This window comes from Dermacentor variabilis, chromosome 6 (genome assembly GCF_050947875.1).
Source record: "Dermacentor variabilis isolate Ectoservices chromosome 6, ASM5094787v1, whole genome shotgun sequence".
Lineage (NCBI taxonomy): Eukaryota > Metazoa > Arthropoda > Arachnida > Ixodida > Ixodidae > Dermacentor > Dermacentor variabilis.
The window spans coordinates 96,193,850-96,214,961 of NC_134573.1; positions in this window are offsets into that span (position 1 = coordinate 96,193,850).

Consider the following 21,112-nt stretch of genomic DNA (forward strand, 5'->3'; position numbering starts at 1 on the left):
GAAGGCGCAGCTAGGCTTCACTCGCGTCCAAGGGCACTGTCGCCTGGTGAACAGACGAAATCCGAAGTGCAACAAACTTAGACAGGAGCCTAACAAGTCGCCCTGTAGTATTTGCAGCCAAGTCTCCAGTATAGTATAGCTGCCTATTACAGCAGTCATTAATGCAGCCATTATTACGTAGTTATTATGGTGTTTATTCTGACAATTATTTGTTTTAGCTCCTCTCACGCCTTCATAAATGTTTTGCAAGTTTGTCAGAGTACTGGACATGTACAACTGTCAAGTATCAGAAATCAAAGCTTTAGGTCACTACTCCCAAAGAACATCCACGCTGAAGGCCTCAGTCGCGTTATAAGGTTCCTGCGGTCTACGAGGCTCCACGATAGACTTTCAGAACGCCGACCTTTACCGTTTTGTTGGGAACACGTTTGTTCGTGCTCGTCTCTCTTGTTCTCTTTCTCCCCCTTCGACTCTCTTTCACTTTTTATCCCACTTCACCCTTCTCCCCGTGCAGTGTAACCAACCGGAACTGCCTCTGGTTAACCTCCGTGCATTTCTTTGCATCAATATCTCTCTCTCTCTCGGACTGTTGGTCAACGATCATGCGAATGTTTGTGTTCGGTAAGATTGAACACTGTATTGGTTCTAAGCTAATGAAATGCCGCAGAAAGTTATCAAAAATCAAGCGGCGACAGATCGCGAAATCGATGGCGTAAGGGTATAGGTGGCTGTTGTTAGAATTAAACCTGATAGGTTACATGGCCTTGCTGTGTTTGATAAGATGAACAACAGAGTTGACATGTTTTAAGCATTTTTCTAGCAGCAGGCTACAAACTAGTGAAGCATGAACGTCGAAGTAGGCATAACAATATCCTGGTGTTGGGAGTTAGGAAAAGTAGTGAAGAAGCAGAAGCGAAACGGAAAGAACAGTTATTGGAAATGTATTTGTAAAAACTTTACGTGTAAGTGTGAATACAGTCGAGAGAATTCACTTTATTGGTAAAACCAAATTCGAGCAACCTAGATCTACAATAACTAAAGTCTACAACACGAGGGAGAGTGTATCCCGAAAAATTGCTAAAAAATAAAAGTAAGTAATATTAGTGTTAGACAAGAACATGTTAAATAACCAGTGACAATAAGACAAACTGGCAAAGCGCTGCGTCGAACCGGTCAGAAAGCCCGAGAGTTAAGCATTATACGAATCACTTAGAAAGAAGAAAAAAAACGCACAAGTGGCATCAAAGCTAGAACAGTTGCGTATTCTGTGTGCGTGAGCAAGATACGTCCGACAAAAAGAAAACGATATCAGGTGACCTGCGCTACCCAGCCGATGCACTGACATTGCACCGGAGGCTCAAAGCATGTCGCCGTCATCTTAGCTACGTTTCTTTGTCCTCCATGCCGGCAGTATCACTAGCAAAGCTACCGACCTAAAATTCTTGCTGCTTACACGGAACATTTATGTTATCATAATCATGGAAACGTGGCTGCACATCGGTAAACATACTGACCTAATAATTCCTCTTCGATTTAGACTCTTTAGAAAATAACGTGAATAACGAATTGGGCACGAGCACATCATACTTAAAAGTTGTGTTAATGCAGTTTCGGTTTAATGCCACATCGCGGAAAAAGCTGCCTGTAAGATAACACTTGAAAATATCTCAAATTTGGGCGTGTATCAGCCACGTTGGACTTCCCAGGCGTTTCAAGGCCAACTGAGGACATTTTTGTGTATACGTTTACATAGTAACACAGGATTAGTGATGGCCGCAATCTTTATTGTGCTGCACTTAAATCGGCATTAGTGACACCTAAATGCGGGTCCAGCGCTGATAAATTGTTAATTTATTATTAGCCATTAAAGTCAATGAAATTGTTGAAGAAGATACAAGAATAACTTCGGCGCTGCAGTAGTTGCTAGATTTCGTCTTCTGAACTAGCTAAACGGATAATCATTCGGTTACAGTAAAGACGGCCTGACTGATTCCACCATAGTTCTTGTGGGTATAGCCATAAGCGCAATGTCTCTTGCGAAGTATATAGTCCCTGTGACAATCAAGCACTACAAACCTCCTGACGACAACACAATTCGCAGATTTCTAGAACTTACATTCGATGAATTCCAACGGAAAGCCTACATAAAACCAGTGGAAGAGTTGTACAATGAACTTAAGGCTATTGTAAAGCGCTTTGTGGATACTTTCAATCCTCGTCGTGTAAAGGAATCGCCACATCGCCGAACGTACAGTAACTGCAGTATTGATCACCTAATATGAAAGCTAAAAAAATTGTGAATATAGATAAAAACCTTCAGATTACGGAACCAAACTTTGCAATGCATTGAGACGTACCTTGAGAGAGCCTTAAGAACATCTCGTCGACCAAAGACTGGTGAGCATTTTGAAAAGTTCGCAGAAAGCTTTCGAGGTACTTTAAATTAAATTATGGGGATTTACGTGCCAAAACCATTTTCTGATTATGAGGCACGCCGCAGTGGAGGACTCCAGAAATTTTGACCACCTGGGTTTCTTTAACGTCCACCTAAATCTAAGTACGCGAGTGTTTTCGCATTTCGCCCCCATTGAAATGGGGCCGCCGTGGCCGGGATTCGATCCCGCGACCTCGTGCTCAGTAGCCGAACACCATAGCCATTGATACATAATTTTCTTTACTAAATATTGCGAGTGGCATCGTTAATTCAAAGCGAAATATTTTTTTTGTGCCATCGCCGGCCCCCTGAGCCAAATAGGTAGCTTCCTCCCTTGCATCGCGTTGCGACTCAGAAATAAGAACTATCTCTGCGATAGCGCGATCCAATGCCGGCCTCGCATTTCTTTCCATAATGCCACATTTGTTTTTTTCTTTGTTGCCTCTTTATTGATGCAGATGGCTTCAATGGAAATAACCACACTATCACTAATGTAGAACGTCATCAGTCGTGCTTTAAACAACGTCAGCCGTCACTCGATTGGCGTCACGAAGCTAAAGTTCCTTCAAGGTAGGCCATACTTTTAAGCCTGGAAACCCTTCCTTTACTTATCACTGTATGCATTCTGGTATGGATTTTTCTTTGAGATATGTATTTTTCATTTCCCGTACGGTGCGTGCGTCAATGTCCGCATATGTAGAGGTCATTCTGCTTTCGGAAAGAATGACTTCTGGGCCGCATGTGGCTCTATGTGGCATTACCGATATGCGTCATTCCGCTTTGGAAAGGCTAGCAAGCCTCCATGCGACAAATACTGGTGTCACGAGACGATCGGCCATCTGATAATTTCGCGGCATGCTGGTGCCGCCATTTTTGTTTCACAAGATGCCACCTGCACTCGCAGATTAGATCTGGCAGTTTACGTGAATCATTGTGAGTCAGTGTGGATAGAAGTCGACCGGTCATTCCTGGATCACAATAAGAACTTCCTACTTGGTTGCATTTACCGCTCACCTCAGTATTGTCCAAGCTAGCTTTTGAAAAAAAGGATGTGGTGATTTCAGGGGATGTTAATATTAACCCACTTGACACTGAAGCTACCTCGTACACAACTTACACTGATTGTTTTGCTGGATTTGGTTTTGAATCGATCATTGACTGTGCAACTCGAGTAACCTCTCGTGGGTGAAGTACGCTCATTGATCACGTGTTATCTAACATAACACCATCGCCTTGCTCCGGGTTTATTGATACTGACATAACCCATCATTTTCCTGTTTTTCTTGCATTTAACAGTGAAATACATTACAGCGACACTAGTTAATTTACTTCCGTGTTTATTGCAGATACCTTTATTGAAGCCCTCAGCGAAACTGATTGGTCGCCAATTAATTCTATGTCTGTTCCCGAAGCAGCACGAAACAAATTCTCCACTTTATTTTTATTGGCCGTTTCGACAAACACACGCACTGTAAAATGTGGGAAAAAGTATGAATATCCGCGCAACCCATGGATGACGGATGACCTTCCAGAAAGCTTATGAAAAAAGGAAAACATGAACAGCAAAACTGAACGCCAGCCCTTTAATACTGGACTAGCTAGACGCTGTAGTAGGTACTGTATATTACTGAATGTTTTACTTAAACAAGCGAAAAAAGGTATTACGAAAATAAATTTGATCAGGCTAAAAATAACCCCAAAAAGCAATGGCAGGTAATGAACTCCTTTCTTAACAAATCATCTGCTGATACGTCTATAACCAAAATAAATTACAATGGTCTAACCCTTTCTGAGCCCAAGGAAATTGCTAATGCATTTTCGGACTACTTTCTTTCTGTTTGCACTAATAACCACATACATGCCCAGTTGCATAATGCTTTGTGCCGTACGAAACAATCATACGACACAATCTTGTTACCAGCTACACGAGATGAAGTGTGCTCCACGATTGCTAACCTTAAATATACAGGGCCAGGCTTAGCCAATATTTGTGTCAGGCATTCAAAACTGGTTGCGCATTTAGTTTCGGACACGCTCTGTAATAATATCAACCTTTTGTTAAAAGACGGTGCAATCCCTACATTTAAAAAAATGCCAAGATTATTCCTGTTTTTAAGAAAGGCGACAAACACACAGGTAATAATTACCGAACAATTGCAATTCTTTCCTGCCTTAGTAAACTCATTGAGATAATATTTGTTGAACGCCTTAATATCTACTGAAGAAAGTTTGAATTCCTGAAGAACAATCAATTTGGTTCCCGCCCTGGCAGTTCCACGAGTCTACCTGTTCGTTCTCTGACTACATAAAAAAAGTCTATATATTCGGGAAACGTAGTCGGATCTGTATGTTTAGACTTCAGTAAAGCTTATGACATGGTTAACCATCATGTCCTGTTTAATAAAGTTGGCTCTTATGGTATAACCGGTCCTGCGCTAACATTCACTAAAGATTATTTACTTGACCGGCCATACACTGTAAATGCAGCAAATATTTTCTCAGTAACAAAATGTATTAACCAAGGTATACCACTGAGAACAGTTTCGGGCCTTTTGGTTTTCCTTTTTTTTATGAATGATCTTCCGGATTCTCGTAACTCCACCAACTACGTTTATTGTATTTTATACGCAGATGACCCAACCATATCTTCATCTGACAAATCTGTTGCTACTGTTACTTCTAAGTGAAATATTGCATTAGGTAACATTATATAATGTTGTAGCAACAATCACTTAGTTGTTAATCCTCTAAAAACTAAATTTATGTTATTCAAAAGATCTCAAAGGGCCTTAACTCTATTCGTGAAGTAAAGCTTAGAATTTATTCAATTCCCGTTAGGACAGATGTCGCTCTTCTTGGCATACATCTTGACCCTAACCTTACATTTGGCTCTCACTTCCAACATCTCAAATACAAGACCGCGTTTGGTATACGTGCATTATTCAAAGCTCGCCCTTTTTTTTCGTCAGGCTCTCCTTGCGTTGTATTATGCGTTCATTCATAGTCACATTAATTACGGCACTGTTTCGTGGGCAACACGTACGCTTGTCACTTATCTTCAATTCAACATTTCTAAAACCAGTCAATACGCATCATCACTTCTACCTCCATGCAAGCCAATACCTCTTTGTTACATCGCGCGTATAATATCTTGCCTATTATAATTTCTTCCACTTCTACATACTGGTCTTTCTCCACAAGCTGTTTCTTAATATTCTTACGTTTCCGTACATTGCAGTTGATCTTTTGCAGAATAAATATATGACCAGTTTCGCGTCTAACAACAATTTCTTGTTACCCATGGTTCATACTTATTACGGCAAAAAACATCTTCCTTCGCTACAATTTCTCTTTGGAATGAATTACCATCAACTATAAAATCCTGTACTTCTCTTAAAATGTTTAAACATCACCGTAAGCATCATTTCCTGCGATAAGTTAACTACGATCTGGCGGTGTACTCTTGACTTTTCTCTCACATGTCATTTCTTGTATTTCATCCGTGCTTTTTTCCGCCTTTCTTTTATAACGTGCTTTCTCGTGTTTAATTGTAAATCACATGTCTAGTTGTGTATTTGATCTGTTGATATTGTTTATAATAACGCTAATTTGCTAAATATTGATGTCACCATCAATGTTGTTATTATTAACCGAGGGTCCCACTACAGTTCATTCACTTTGGTATCCTCGTCTGTATATTTGCCATGTTATAATTACTTTTTTTTTGGAACCAATAAATCTGAATCTGAATTTCCTATGTGAGTGCCCTCGTTATAGTGCAGTCTTGTTAAGCTTTTTTCTTGCGTTAATGCAAAGTCCATCTTTATGTAAATTACCTCTTCTGAAACTGAAATGAATTTTCAGCTTTTGTACACGTGCTCTTTCAGCTCCTTTCTCTCTAAGAGTATTATATAGAGAAGACCTTGAATTAGGATTTATTATGTGGAGTATAATATTATTTTGGGCCACATAATGATTGGTGAGATGGCAAGACAAACGCCGAGAACATTTCGTACCACCGAAACTGTAAATCTGGGGTACGGCAGACCTGGCGGCATTACGAAAGGAAATGGACGTGTGTCATTCCAATACAAGAATAAATTAGCCCTGCTTAAAGAAAAAAAAAACTTAAGGAAGTACATAGCAGGCCTGCAGCGTTTGTAAATATTTAAAGAGAATGTGTTCAATATCTATGCGCGTCATTGAATGATATGAACTTTTTGAAGGCTTACAAAAGTAGGTGTGAAGGGGGGGGGGGGCGGCGGAGCTGCTACATAGGTTTGGTTCTACTGGAAAAGGTCACGTGCAGGAAAAGCTTCAGTAACAGCGTCATAGTGTCACTAGGTATGCAATTTCAAGTGCTCTTGAGAAATCATATGATAGTCCCTTCATAGAGAAGAAAAGTATCTCACATTGGGGGGGGGGGAGGGGGGGGCCTAAAAACTTATGAAGAAAACGCGCCAAACACATTGTTCCTTTACTGGAGGACTCGCGGACTGCCTGACCATTACTATGATATGTTGGGCCTTTCATAACGTTAGTTTGCGCACTTTTTACCTTACTTTTCACCCATTTTTTCCTACGAGCATACTTCATTTCGTTTACAAGTTTTCTCAGCACAGTGTAGCCATTTAATATTCACACTAGCTAACCTCTCTGTCTTTTCATCTCTTCTTTGTTTCCCTCATCAGTAATATCTAATTACTACCACCTACGGTTAGCGACGGTAAAACTAGCAGAGCTGATATAAAATAATTGCACCTTATATTCTGTGAACTTTGGGTACACTAAATCGATAGTTCCCAGTAAAGGAAAAAAAGCCTAGAAAACATGCACCCACCAATTCTTACTTGAACCTTCACTTCGAAAAGCTGACTTTGCTGACTTAGCTGACCTACCGATAATAACACCAGAATCCGTCTTCGACCACTCATGCATACTCAATAATTCACGGTCCGAAAAAGAGTTCAAATTCTGGGGATGCAGGAGCCGCAGAGGTTCTTTGCATCTGCTGAAAGGCAAGGTCCAATCTGCCAATTCTGCATTTGGAAGTTCTGCGGGGCTTTTTGCCGTGATGATGACCGTCGATATTTCGATGATATATGTCAAAGTACCTCAACGTGGCTGTGATAATGGGCATAGCCCGCTCGATGCCCTCCGTTCGTAGGGAGGGACGTCATCACTTGCAAATTCACGGAAGGCGCAGCTAGGCTTCACTCGCGTCCGAGGGCACTGTCACCTGGTGAACAGACGAAATCCGAAGTGCAACAAACTTAAACAGGAGCCTAAAAAGTCGGCCCTGTAGTATTTGCAGCCAAGTCTCCAGTATAGTATAGCTGCCTATTACAGCAGTCATTAATGCAGCCATTATTACGTAGTTGTTATGGTGTTTATTCTGACAATAATTTCCTTTAGCTCCTCTCACGCCTTCATAAACGTTTTGCAAGTTTGTCAGAGTACTGGACATGCACAACTGTCAAGTATCAGAAATCAAAGCTTTAGGTCACTACTCCCAAAGAACATCCATGCTGAAGGCCTCAGTCGCGTTATCAGGTTGCTGCGGTCTACGAGGCTCCACGATAGACTTTCAGAACGCCGACCTTTACCGTTTTGTTGGGAACACGGTTTGTTCGTGCTCGTCTCTCTTGTTCTCTTTCTCCCCCTTCGACTCTCTTTCACTTTTTATCCCACTTCACCCTTCTCCCCGTGCAGTGTAACCAACCGGAACTGGCTCTGGTTAACCTCCGTGCATTTCTTTGCATCAATATCTCTCTCTGTCTCGGACTGTTGGTCAACGATCATGCTAATATTTGTGTTCGGTAAGATTGAACACTGTATTGGTTCTAAGCTAATGAAATGCCGCAGAAAGTTATCAAAAATCAAGCGGCGACAGATCGCGAAATCGATGGCATAAGGGTATAGGTTGCTGTTGTTAGAACTAAACCTGATAGGTTACATGGCCTTGCTGTGTTTGATAAGGTGAACAACAGAGTTGACATGTTTTAAGCATTTTTCCAGCAGCAGGCTACAAACTAGTGAAGCATGAACGTCGAAGTAGGCATAACAATATCCTGGTGTTGAAAGTTAGGAAAAGTAGTGAAGAAGCAGAAGCGAAACGGAAAGAACAGTTATTGGAAATGTATTTGTAAAAACTTTACGTGTAGGTGTGAATACAGTCGAGAGAATTCACTTTATTGGTAAAACCAAATTCGAGCAACCTAGATCTACAATAACTAAAGTCTACAACACGAGGGAGAGTGTATCCCGAAAAATTGCTAAAAAATAAAAGTAAGTAATATTAGTGTTAGACAAGAACATGTTAAATAGCCAGTGACAATAAGACAAACTGGCAAAGCGCTGCATCGAACCGGTCAGAAAGCCCGAGAGTTAAGCATTATACGAACCACTTAGAAAGAAGAAAAAAACGCACAAGTGGCATCAAAGCTAGAACAGTTGCGTATTCTGTGTGCGTGAGCAAGATAAGTCCGACAAAAAGAAAACGATATCAGGCGACCTGCGTTACCCAGCGGATGCACTGACATTGCACCGGAGGCTCAAAGCATGTCGCCGTCATCTTAGCTACGTTTCTTTGTCCTCCATGCCGGCAGTATCACTAGCAAAGCTACCGACCTAAAATTCTTGCTGCTTACACGGAACTTTTATGTTATCATAATCATGGAAACGTGGCTGCACATCGGTAAACATACTGACCTAAAAATTCCTCTTCGATTTAGACTCTTTAGAAAATAAGGTGAATAACGAAGTGGGCACGATCACATCATACTTAAAAGTTGTGTTAATGCAGTTTCGGTTTAATGCCACATCGCGTAAAAAGCTTGCTGTAAGATAACACTTGCAAATATCTCAAATTTGGGCGTGTATCAGCCACGTTCAACTTCCCAGGCGTTTCAAAGCCAACTGAGGACATTTTTGTGTATACGTTACACACGATTAGTGATGGCCACTATCTTTATTGTGCTGCACTTAAATCGGCATTAGTGACACCTAAATGCGGATCCAGCGCTGATAAATTGTTAATTTATTATTAGCCATTAAAGTCAATGAAATTGTTGAAGAAGATACAAGCATAACTTCTGCGCTGCAGTAGTTGCTAGATTTCGTCTTCTGAACTAGCTAAACGGATAATCATTCGGTTACAGTAAAGACGGCCTGTCTGATTCCACCATAGTTCTTGTGAGTATAGCCATGAGCGCGATGTCTCTTGCGAAGTATCTAGTCCCTGTGACAATCAAACCCTACAAACCTCCTGACGACAACACAATTCGCAGATTTCTAGAACTTACATTCGATGAATTCCAACGGAAAGCCTACATGAAACCAGTGGAAGAGTTGTACAATGAACTTAAGGCTATTGTAAAGCGCTTTGTGGATACTTTCAATCCTCGTCGTGTAAAGGAATCGCCAGATCGCGGACCGTGCAGTAACCGCAGTATTGCTCACCTAATATGACAGCTAAAAAAATGTGTGAATATAAATAAAAACCTTCAGATTACGGAACCAAACTTTGCAATGCATAGAGACGTACCTTGAGAGAGCCTTAACAACATCTAGTCGACCAAAGACTGGTCAGCATTTTGAAAAGTTGACAGACAGCTTTCGAGGTATCTTAAATTAAATTATGGGGGTTTACGTGCCAAAACAATTTTCTGATTGTGAGGCACGCCGCAGTGGAGGACTCCGGAAATTTTGACCACCTGGGTTTCTTTAACGTCCACCTAAATCTAAGTACGCGAGTGTTTTCGCATTTCACCCCCATCGAAATGGGGCCGCCGTGGCCGGGATTCGATCCCGCGACATCGTGCTCAGTAGCCGAACACCATGGCCACTGATACAAAAATTTCTTTACTAAATATTGCAAGTGGCATCGTTAATTCAATGCGAAACATTTTTTGTGCCATCGCCGGCCCCCTGAGCCAAATAGGTAGCTTGCTCCCTTGCATCGCGTTGCGACTCAGAAATAAGAACTATCTCTACGATAGCGCGATCCAATGCCGGCCTCGCATTTCTTGCCATAGTGCCACAGTTGTTTTTTTCCTTGTTGCCTCTTTATTGATGCAGATGGCTTCAATGGAATTAACCACGCTATCACTAATGTAGAACGTCATTAGTCGTGCTTTAAACAACGTCAGCCGTCACTCGATTGGCGTCACGAAGCTAAAGTTCCTTTAAGGTAGGCCATACTTTTAAGCCTGGAAACCCTTCCTTTACTTATCACTATATGCATTCTGGTATGGATTTTTCTTTGAGATATGTATTTTTCATTTCCCGTACGGTGCGTGCGTCAATGTCCGCATATGTAAAGGTCATTCTGCTTTCAGAAAGAATGACTTCCGGGCTGCATGAGGCTCTATGTGGCATTACCGAAATGCGTCATTTCGCTTTGGAAAGGCTAGCAGGCCTCCATGCGACAAATACTGGTGTCACGAGACGATCGGCCATCTGATAATTTGGCGGCATACTGGTGCCACCATTTTTGTTTCACAAGATGCCACCTACACTCGCAGATTAGATCTGGCAGTTTACATGAATCATTGTGAGTCAGTGAGGATAGAAGTCGACCGGTCATTCCTGGATCACAATAAGAACTTCCTACTTGGTTGCATTCACCGCTCACCTCAGTATTGTCCAAGCTAGCTTTTGAAAAATAGGATGTGGTGATTTCAGGGGATATTAATATTAACCCACTTGACACTGAAGCTACCTCGTACACAACTTACACTGATTGTTTTGCTGGATTTGGTTTTGAATCGATCATTGACTGTGCAACTCGAGTAGCCTCTCGTGGGAGAAGTACGCTCATTGATCACGTGTTATCTACCATATTACCATCGCCTTGCTCCGGGTTTATTGATACTGACATAACCCATCATTTCCTGTTTTTCTTACATTTAACAGTGAAATACATTACAGCGACACTAGTTAATTTACTTCCGTGTTTATTGCAGATACCTTTATTGAAGCCCTCAGCGAAAGTGATTGGTCGCCAATTAATTCTATGTGTGATCCCGAAGCAGCACGAAACAAATTCTCCACTTCATTTTTATTGGCCGTTTCGACTAACACACGCACTGTAAAATGTGGGAAAAAGTATGAATATCCGCGCAACCCATGGATGACGGATGACCTTCCAGAAAGCTTATGAAAAAAGGAAAACATGAACAATAAAACTAAACGCCAGCCCTTTAATACTGGACTAGCTAGACGATGTAGTAGGTACTGTATATTACTGAATGTTTTACTTAAACAAACGAAAAAAGGTACTACGAAAATAAATTTGATCAGGCTAAAAATAACCCCAAAAAGCAATGCCAGTTAATGAACTCCTTTCTTAACAAATCATCTGCTGATACGTCTATAACCAAAATAAATTACAATGGTCTCACCCTTTCTGAGCCCAAGGAAATTGCTAATGCATTTTCGGACTACTTCCTTTCTGTTTGCACTAATAACCACATACATGCGCAGTTGCATAATGCTTTGTGCCGTACGAAACAATCATAAGACACAATCTTGTTACCAGCTACACGAAATGAAGTGTGCTCCACGATTGCTAACCTTAAATATACAGGGCCAGGCTTAGCCAATATTTGTGTCAGGCATTCAAAACTGGTTGCGCATTTAGTTTCGGACACGCTCTGTAATAATATCAACCTTATGTTAAAAGAAGGTGCAATCCCTACATTTAAAAAAAATGCCAAGATTATTCCTGTTTTTAAGAAAGGCGAAAAACACACAGGTAATAATTACCGAACAATTGCAATTCTTTCCAGCCTTAGTAAACTCATTGAGATAATATTTGTTGAACGCCTTAATAACTACTTAACAAAGTTTGAATTCCCGAAGAGAGAGAGAGATGCAAATGAGAGAAAGGCAGGGAGGTTAACCACACTTAAAACCTCCGGTTTGCTACCCTGCACTAGGGGAAGGGAAAGGGGAAGTAAAGACGGAAAGAAGAGCGTGACAAAAATAGAAGCGTGAGAAAAAAAATATGAAAGGGATGAAGTGGGGTCCTTATAGTCTTTCTAATAGGCCACTGTCACGTAGAAAAGTCAACAAAGCCTTGACCGACTTTTGCTGCGACGACAGTTCACGTCGGCATTCCAAAACTGACTGTTCTGAAAGTGGCCTGTCGTCAAGGCGTGCCAACGTGGTCGCTAGTGACAGCCGGTGCGCGCTGTATTGAGGACAGTGGCAGAGCACGTGTTCGATGGTCTCCTCGCCGCCGCAGTGTCTGCAAGCCGCGCTGTCGTCCATACCGACTCGGAAGGCGAAGGATCTTGTGTAGGCGACACCAAGCCACAGTCGGCAAAGTACTGCTGTTTCTAGTCGAGAGAGTCCAGATGGGGGTCGAAGTCGAAGGGATGGGTCCAGTCGGTGTAGACGTGTATGCTGTAAGCTTGGTGTGTTCCATAAAGTTTTGATGGATTCATTTGCAAGCACACGAATTTTCGTTGCAGCGTCTGTTCTTGAGAAGGGAATGGAGTCTTGCAAGCCCTCCTCATGTGCAGATCGTGCTGCTGCGTCGGCAAGTTCATTGCCCATTATGCCACAGTGGCTTGGAATGCACTGCAACGTGATGTCGTGTCCTTGCTCGACGAGGTGGTGAAGCAGCAGTCTGATTTCTAGAACTAGTTGTTCGTGGGGTCCTCGGCGTAAGGCAGAAACCAAACAATGAAGTGCAGCCTTGGAGTCAGTGAACACGCTCCATTTCTTGGGTAGTTCTTCAGAAATTACCCGAAGGCACAACGAATAGCAGCAAGCTCCGCGGCAGTCGATGTAGTCTGGTGAGAGAGTCGAATCTTTATGGTGGAAGGTTTTGCAGGAAAGATCACCGATCCTGCAGACCCATTCACCGTGGTTGAAGCGTCAGTATACAGATGATGATGATCGTTGTACGTCTCGTACAGCAAGAGCAGTGAAAACTGCTTGAGTGCTGGAGACGAGAGTTGGGCTTTTGTTCGTATGCCTGGTACGATAAGTCGAACCTTTGCTTGAGCCAAGCACCATGGTGGAAACGGAACTTTCGCTGGAGCTGTATAACCTGATGGAAGGTATGCACGATAGGGCAGGACAGTTTCACAAAAGGAAGCGCGTGGTCGATCCTCTGGCTGTGAGGCTAGATGATGGGCAGGGGCTCGAGCAAGGTGTCTTACGTGTGCTCTGAGTGCTTCCATGACTATATGGGTCTTGGCTGGGAAATCGTGTGCAATCGCAATGGTTTCAGCCGTTGATGAACACCGCGGCAATCCAAGACACACTCTTAGCGCCTGGGCCTGGACGCTTTCGAGTGTACGGATATTACTTCTGCAGGTGTTGGTCAGCAAAGGCAAGCTGTATCGCAAATACCCAAGAAAGAGCGTCCTGTACAGTTGCATCATTGCTTGTACTGAAGTACCCCAGACATTTCCTCCAAGAAAGTTAAACACATTAGAGATATCCGTCAGGCGCTTCTTTAGGTAGGCCACATGAGGACTCCAGCAGAGGTCGCGATCAATGATTACTCCTAAGAATCGGTGCGTCCTGACATAAGGAATGTTTTGACCGTCGATAGAGACATCGTATAATCTCATTGGCTTCCGGCTAAACGCGACCAATGCGCATTTTTCTGGCGAGATCTTGAGGCCTTGTTCATTTAAGTAGGCCGATGTTGACGTGGCAGCTTTTTGAAGCCTGGCGCGTACTTGCGGCCGTGTCACACCAGATGCCCACACGCAGATGTCATCGGCATACATTGAAATTTTAACTGTGTTCGGAAGCCGTTCCACGAGACCAATGAGTACAAGGTTGAAAAGCGTTGGACTCAAGACACCACCTTGTGGAACTCCATGGTGCGTATAATATTCCGAGGTTGGGCCAGCTTCAGTGTTAAGGAATAGAGACCGCCTATGTAAATAACTGCGAGTCCAACGATATAATGGACCGCCTAGGCCCACCGATTCCAATGCTTCAAGTATGGCGTCATGAAGAACGTTGTCGTAGGCTCCCTTTATATCTAAGAACATTGCGACAGATAACCTCTTACACGCCTTTTGGTGTTGAACATAGGTTACCAGATCGATAACGTTGTCGATAGAACATCGGTGACGTCGAAAACCAGCCATGGCGTCCGGGTAGATTTCGTAATGTTCAAGATACCACTCAAGTCTGGCGAGGATCATTCGCTCCATTACCTTCCCAACGCAACTTGCCAGCGCAATCGGTCGGTATGAAGTAATCTCTAAGGGAGACTTGCCAGGCTTAAGAAGCGGTACCAGGCGGCTGAGCTTCCAATCTTGAGGAACTTTGCCCTCTTGCCAGGACTCGTTGTAGATATGAAGGAGTGCACTTCGTGCCCGTTCACCAAGGTGACATAGCATGCGGTAAGATATGTCATCCGGACCAGGCGACGACGACCGATTACAGAGGGCGAGCGCCGCGTCAAGCTCTTGCGTCGTGAAAGGTAGATCCATGCGTGAATCGCGTGAATCTGGAATACGGTTCAATGTAAGCGAACCTGTGCGAGTTGGCTGGCCCGCAATCATAGCACAGAAGTCTTCCGCCACATCAATGTCTTGTCGGCGCTGGAATAGTGCTAGGGCCTTAAACGGGAAACGCTGTTCCGGAACTGAACGTAGACCTCGCACAGTTCTCCATATTTGAGATAGCGGTTTGCGGGGATCTAGCGACGCACAAAATTTCGACCAACGCTGAGCCTCTAGTTTATCCATGCGCCGTTGTATCTTCTTTTGCATTCGCCTGGCTGTTCTGAGATCCTGAATTGACTTAGTGCGTCGATATCTCCTTTCGGCACGACGGCGAATCGCACGAAGCCGCTCCAATTCCAGGTCGAATTGAGAATACCTTGGAGAACACGTAAGTGTGCGCGTGGCCGTCTGTGCCGTTTTCTTAATAGCTTGTTGAAGGCCACAAGAGAGGCCTTTGTGACAAGCGTCCTCAATCTGGGATGTAAAGACAGACCAATCTATTCTTCGTATCGTGGAGAACGTATACGTGTTAGACATTCCCTTGATCTTGAGGTAAGTGGGGATGTGGTCACTTCCGTGCGTTTCAATGTCCAAAAACCACTTAACATGTGTGGCGAGGCGCTGGGAGACGAAAGTCAAATCGAGGCAGCTGCTGTACGTTATTCCCCGCAGAAATGTTGGACTCGCGTCATTCAGCAGGCAGAGACCATTGTTGGAAGCTAATGAAGCTAGTCGTCTTCCCGTCGCGTTAACCTTTGAAGAACAATCAATTTGGTTTCCGCCCTGGCAGTTCCACGAGTCTACCTGTTCTTTCTCTGACTACATAAAAAAAGTCTATATATTCGGGAAACGTAGTCGGATCTGTTTGTTTAGACTTCAGTAAAGCTTATGACATGGTTAACCATCATGTCCTGTTTAATAAAGTTGACTCTTATGGTATAACTGGTCCTGCGCTAACATTCTTTAAAAATTATTTACTTGACCGGCCATACACTGTAAATGCAGCAAATACTTTCTCAGTAACAAAATGTATTAACCAAGGTATACCACTGAGAACAGTTTCGGGCCTTTTGGTTTTCCTTTTTTATATGAATGATCTTCCGGATTCTCGTAACTCCACCAACTACGTTTATTGTATTTTATACGCAGATGACCCAACCATATCTTCATCTGACCAATCTGTTGCTACTGTTACTTCTAAGTTAAATATTGCATTAGGTAACATTATATAATGTTGTAGCAACAATCACTTAGTTGTTAAGCCTCTAAAAACTAAATTTATGTTATTCAAAAGTTCTCAAAGGGCCTTAACTCTATTCGTGAAGTAAAGCTTAGAATTTATTCACTTCCCGTTAGGACAGATGTCGCTCTTCTTGGCATACATCTTGACCCTAACCTTACATTTGGCTCTCACTTCCAACATCTCAAATACAAGACCGCGTTTGGTATACGTGCATTATTCAAAGCTCGCCCTTTTTTTTCGTCAGGCTCTCTTTGCGTTGTATTATGCGTTCATTCATAGTCACATTAATTACGGCACTGTTTCGTGGGCAACACGTACGCTTGTCACTTATCTTCAATTGAACATTTCCAAAACCACTCAATACGCAATATCACTTCTACCTCCATGCAAGCCAATGCCTCTTTGTTACATCGCGCGTATAATATCTTGCCTATTATAATTTCTTCCACTTCTACATACTGGTCTTTCTCCACAAGCTGTTTCTTAATATTCTTACGTTTCCGTTCATTGCAGTTGATCTTTTGCAGAATAAATATATGACCAGTTTCGCGGCTAACAACAGTTTCTTGTTACCCATGGTTCATACTTATTACGGCAAAAAACATCTTCCTTCGCTACAATTTCTCTTTGGAATGAATTACCATCAACTATAAAATCCTGTACTTCTCTTAAAATGTTTAAACATCACCGTAAGCATCATTTCCTGCGATAAGTTAACTACGATCTGGCGGTGTACTCTTGACTTTTCTCTCACATGTCATTTCTTGTATTTCATCCGTGCTTTTTTCCGACTTTCTTTTATAACGTGCTTTCTCGTGTTTCATTGCAAATCACATGTCTAGTGGTGTATTTGATCTGTTGATATTGTTTATAATAACGCTAATTTGCTAACTATTGATGTCACCATCAATGTTGCTACTATTAACCGAGGGTCCCACTACAGTTCATTCACTTTGGGATCCTCGTCTGTATATTTGCCATGTTATAATTACTTTTTTTTTGGAACCAATAAATGTGAATCTGAATTTCCTATGTGAGTGCCCTCGTTATAGTGCAGTCTTGTTAAGCTTTTTTCTTGCGTTAATGCAAAGTCCATCTTTATGTAAATTACCTCTTCTGAAACTGAAATGAATATTCAGCTTTTGTACACATGCTCTTTCAGCTCCTTTCTCTCTAAGAGTATTATATAGATAAGACCTTGAATTAGGATTTATTATGTGGAGTATAATATTATTTTGGGCCACATAATGATTGGTGAGATGGCAAGACAAACGCCGAGAACATTTCGTACGACCGAAACTGTAAATCTGGGGTACGGCAGACCTGGCGGCATTGCGGAAGGAAATGGACGTGTGTCATTCCAATACAAGAATAAATTAGCCCTGCTTAAAGAAAAAAAAACATTAGGAAGTATATTGCAGGCCTGCAGCGTTTGTAAATATTTAAAGAGAATGTGTTCAATATCTATGCGCGTCATTGAATGATATGAACTTTTTGAAGGCTTACAAAAGTAGGTGTGAAGGGGGGGGGGCGGCGGAGCTGCTACATAGGTTTGGTTCTACTGGAAAGGGTCATGTGCAGGAAAAGCTTCAGTAACAGCGTCATAGTGTCACTAGGTATGCAATCTCAAGTGCTCTTGAGAAATGATATGATAGTCCCTTCATAGAGAAGAAAAGTATCTCACATTGGGGGGGGGGGGAGGGGGGGGGCCCAAAAACTTATGAAGAAAACGCGCCAAACACATTGTTCCTTTACTGGAGGACTCGCAAACTGCCTGACCATTACTATGATATGTTGGGCCTTTCATAACGTTAGTTTGCGCACTTGTTACCTTACTTTTCACCCCTTTTTTCCTACGAGCATACTTCATTTAGTTTACAAGTTTTCTCAGCACAGTGTAGCCATTTATAATCACACTAGCTAACCTCTTTGTCTTTTCATCTCTTCTATGTTTCCCTCATCAGTAATATCTAATTACTACCACCTACGGTTAGCGACGGTAAAACTAGCAGAGCTGACATAATATAATTGCACCTTATATTCTGTGAACTTTGGGTACACTAAATCGATAGTTCCCTGTAAAGGAAAAAAAAAAGCCTAGAAAACTTGAACCCACCAATTCTTACATGAACCTTCACTTCGAAAAGCTGACTTAGCTGACTTAGCTGACCTACCCATAATAACACCAGAATCCGTCTTCGACACACTTATCCATACTCAATAATGCACGGTCCGAAAAGAGTTCAAATTCTGGGAATGCAGGAGCCGCAGAGGTTCTTTGCATCTGCTGAAAGGCAAGGTCCAATCTGCCAATTCTGCATTTGGAAGTTCTGCGGGGCTTTTTGCCGTGATGACGACCGTCGATATTTCGATGATATATGTCAAAGTACCTCAACGTGGCTGTGATAATGGGCATAGCCCGCTCGATGCCCTCCGTTCGTAGGGAGTGACGTCATCACTTGCAAATTCACGGAAGGCGCAGCTAGGCTTCACTCGCGTCCGAGGGCACTGTCACCTGGTGAACAGACGAAATCCGAAGTGCAACAAACTTAGACAGGAGCCCAACAAGTCGCCCCTGTAGTATTTGCAGCCAACTCTCCAGTATAGTATAGCTGCCTATTACAGCTGTCATTAATGCAGCCATTATTACGTAGTTATTATGGTGTTTATTCTGACAATAATTTCCTTTAGCTCCTCTCACGCCTTCATAAACGTTTTGCAAGTTTGTCAGAGTACTGGACATGTACAACTGTCAAGTATCAGAAATCAAAGCTTTAGGTCACTACTCCCGAAGAACATCCACGCTGAAGGCCTCAGTCGCGTTATAAGGTTCCTGCGGTGTACGAGGCTACACGATAGACTTTCAGAACGCCGACCCCTACCGTTCTGTTGGGAACACGGTTTGTTCGTGCTCGTCTCTCTTGTTCTCTTTCTCCCCCTTCGACTCTCTTTCACTTTTTATCCCACTTCACCCTTCTCCCCGTGCAGTGTAACCAACCGGAACTGGCTCTGGTTAACCTCCGTGCATTTCTTTGCATCATTATCTCTCTCTCTCTCGGACTGTTGGTCAACGATCATGCTAATGTTTGTGTTCGGTAAGATTGAACACTGTATTGGTTCTAAGCTAATGAAATGCCGCAGAAAGTGATCAAAAATCAAGCGGCGACAGATCGCGAAATCGATGGCATAAGGGTATAGGTTGCTGTTGTTAGAACTAAACCTGATAGGTTACATGGCCTTGCTGTGTTTGATAAGATGAACAACAGAGTTGACATGTTTTAAGCATTTTTCCAGCAGCAGGCTACAAACTAGTGAAGCATGAACGTCGAAGTAGGCATAACAATATCCTGGTATTGGGAGTTAGGAAAAGTAGTGAAGAAGCAGAAGCGAAACGGAAAGAACAGTTATTGGAAATGTATTTGTAAAAACTTTACGTGTATGTGTGAATACAGTCGAGAGAATTCACTTTATTGGTAAAACCAAATTCGAGCAACCTAGATCTACAATAACTTAACTCTACAACACGAGCGAGAGTGTATCCCGAAAAATTGCTAAAAAAAAAAAGTAAGTAATATTAGTGTTAGACAAGAACATGTTAAATAACCAGTGACAACAAGACAAACTGGCAAAGCGCTGCATCGAACCGGTCAGAAAGCCCGAGAGTTAAGCATTATACGAATCACTTAGAAAGAAGAAAAAAACGCACAAGTGGCATCAAAGCTAGAACAGTTGCGTATTCTGTGTGCGTGAGCAAGATAAGTCCGACAAGAAGAAAACGATATCAGGTGACCTGCGTTACCCAGCCCATGCACTGACATTGCACCGGAGGCTCAAAGCATGTCGCCGTCATCTTAGCTACGTTTCTTTGTCCTCCATGCCGGCATTATCACTAGCAAAGCTACCGACCTAAATTTCTTGCTGCTTACACGGAACTTTTATGTTATCATAATCATGGAAACATGGCTGCACATCGGTAAACATACTGACCCAATAATTCCTCTTCGATTTAGACTCTTTCGAAAATAACGTGAATAACGAAGTGGGCACGAGCACATCATACTTAAAAGTTGTGTTAATGCAGTTTCGGTTTAATGCCACATCGCGGAAAAAGCTTGCTGTAAGATAACACTTGAAAACATCTCAAATTTGGGCGTGTTTCAGCCACGTTCGACTTCCCATGCGTTTCAAGGCCAACTGAGGACATTTTTGTGTATACGTTTACATAGTAACACACGATTAGTGATGGCCACAATCAATATTGTGCAGCACTTAAATCGGCATTAGTGACACCTAAATGCGGGTCCAGCGCTGATAAATTGTTAATTTATTATTAGCCATTAAAGTCAATGAAATTGTTGAAGAAGATACAAGAATAACTTCTGCGCTGCAGTAGTTGCTAGATTTCGTCTTCTGAACTAGCTAAACGGATAATCATTCGGTTACACTAAAGACGGCCTGTCTGATTCCACCATAGTTCTTGTGGGTATAGCCATAAGCGCGATGTCTCTTGCGAAGTATCTAGTCCCTGTGACAATCAAACACTACAAACCTCCTGACGACAACGCAATTCGCAGATTTCTAGAACTTACATTCGATGAATTCCAACGGAAAGCCTACATGAAACCAGTGGAAGAGTTGTACAATGAACTTAAGGCTATTGTAAAGCGCTTTGTGGATACTTTCAATCCTCGTCGTGTAAAGGAATCGCCACATCGCGGACCGTGCAGTAACCGCAATATTGCTCACCTAATATGACAGCTAAAAAATGTGTGAATATAAATAAAAACCTTCAGATTACGGAACCAAACTTTGCAATGCATTGTGACGTACCTTGAGAGAGCCTTAACAACATCTCGTCGACCAAAGACTGGTCAGCATTTTGAAAAGTTGACAGAAAGCTTTCGAGGTACTCTAAATTAAATTATGGGGGTTTACGTGCCAAAACCATTT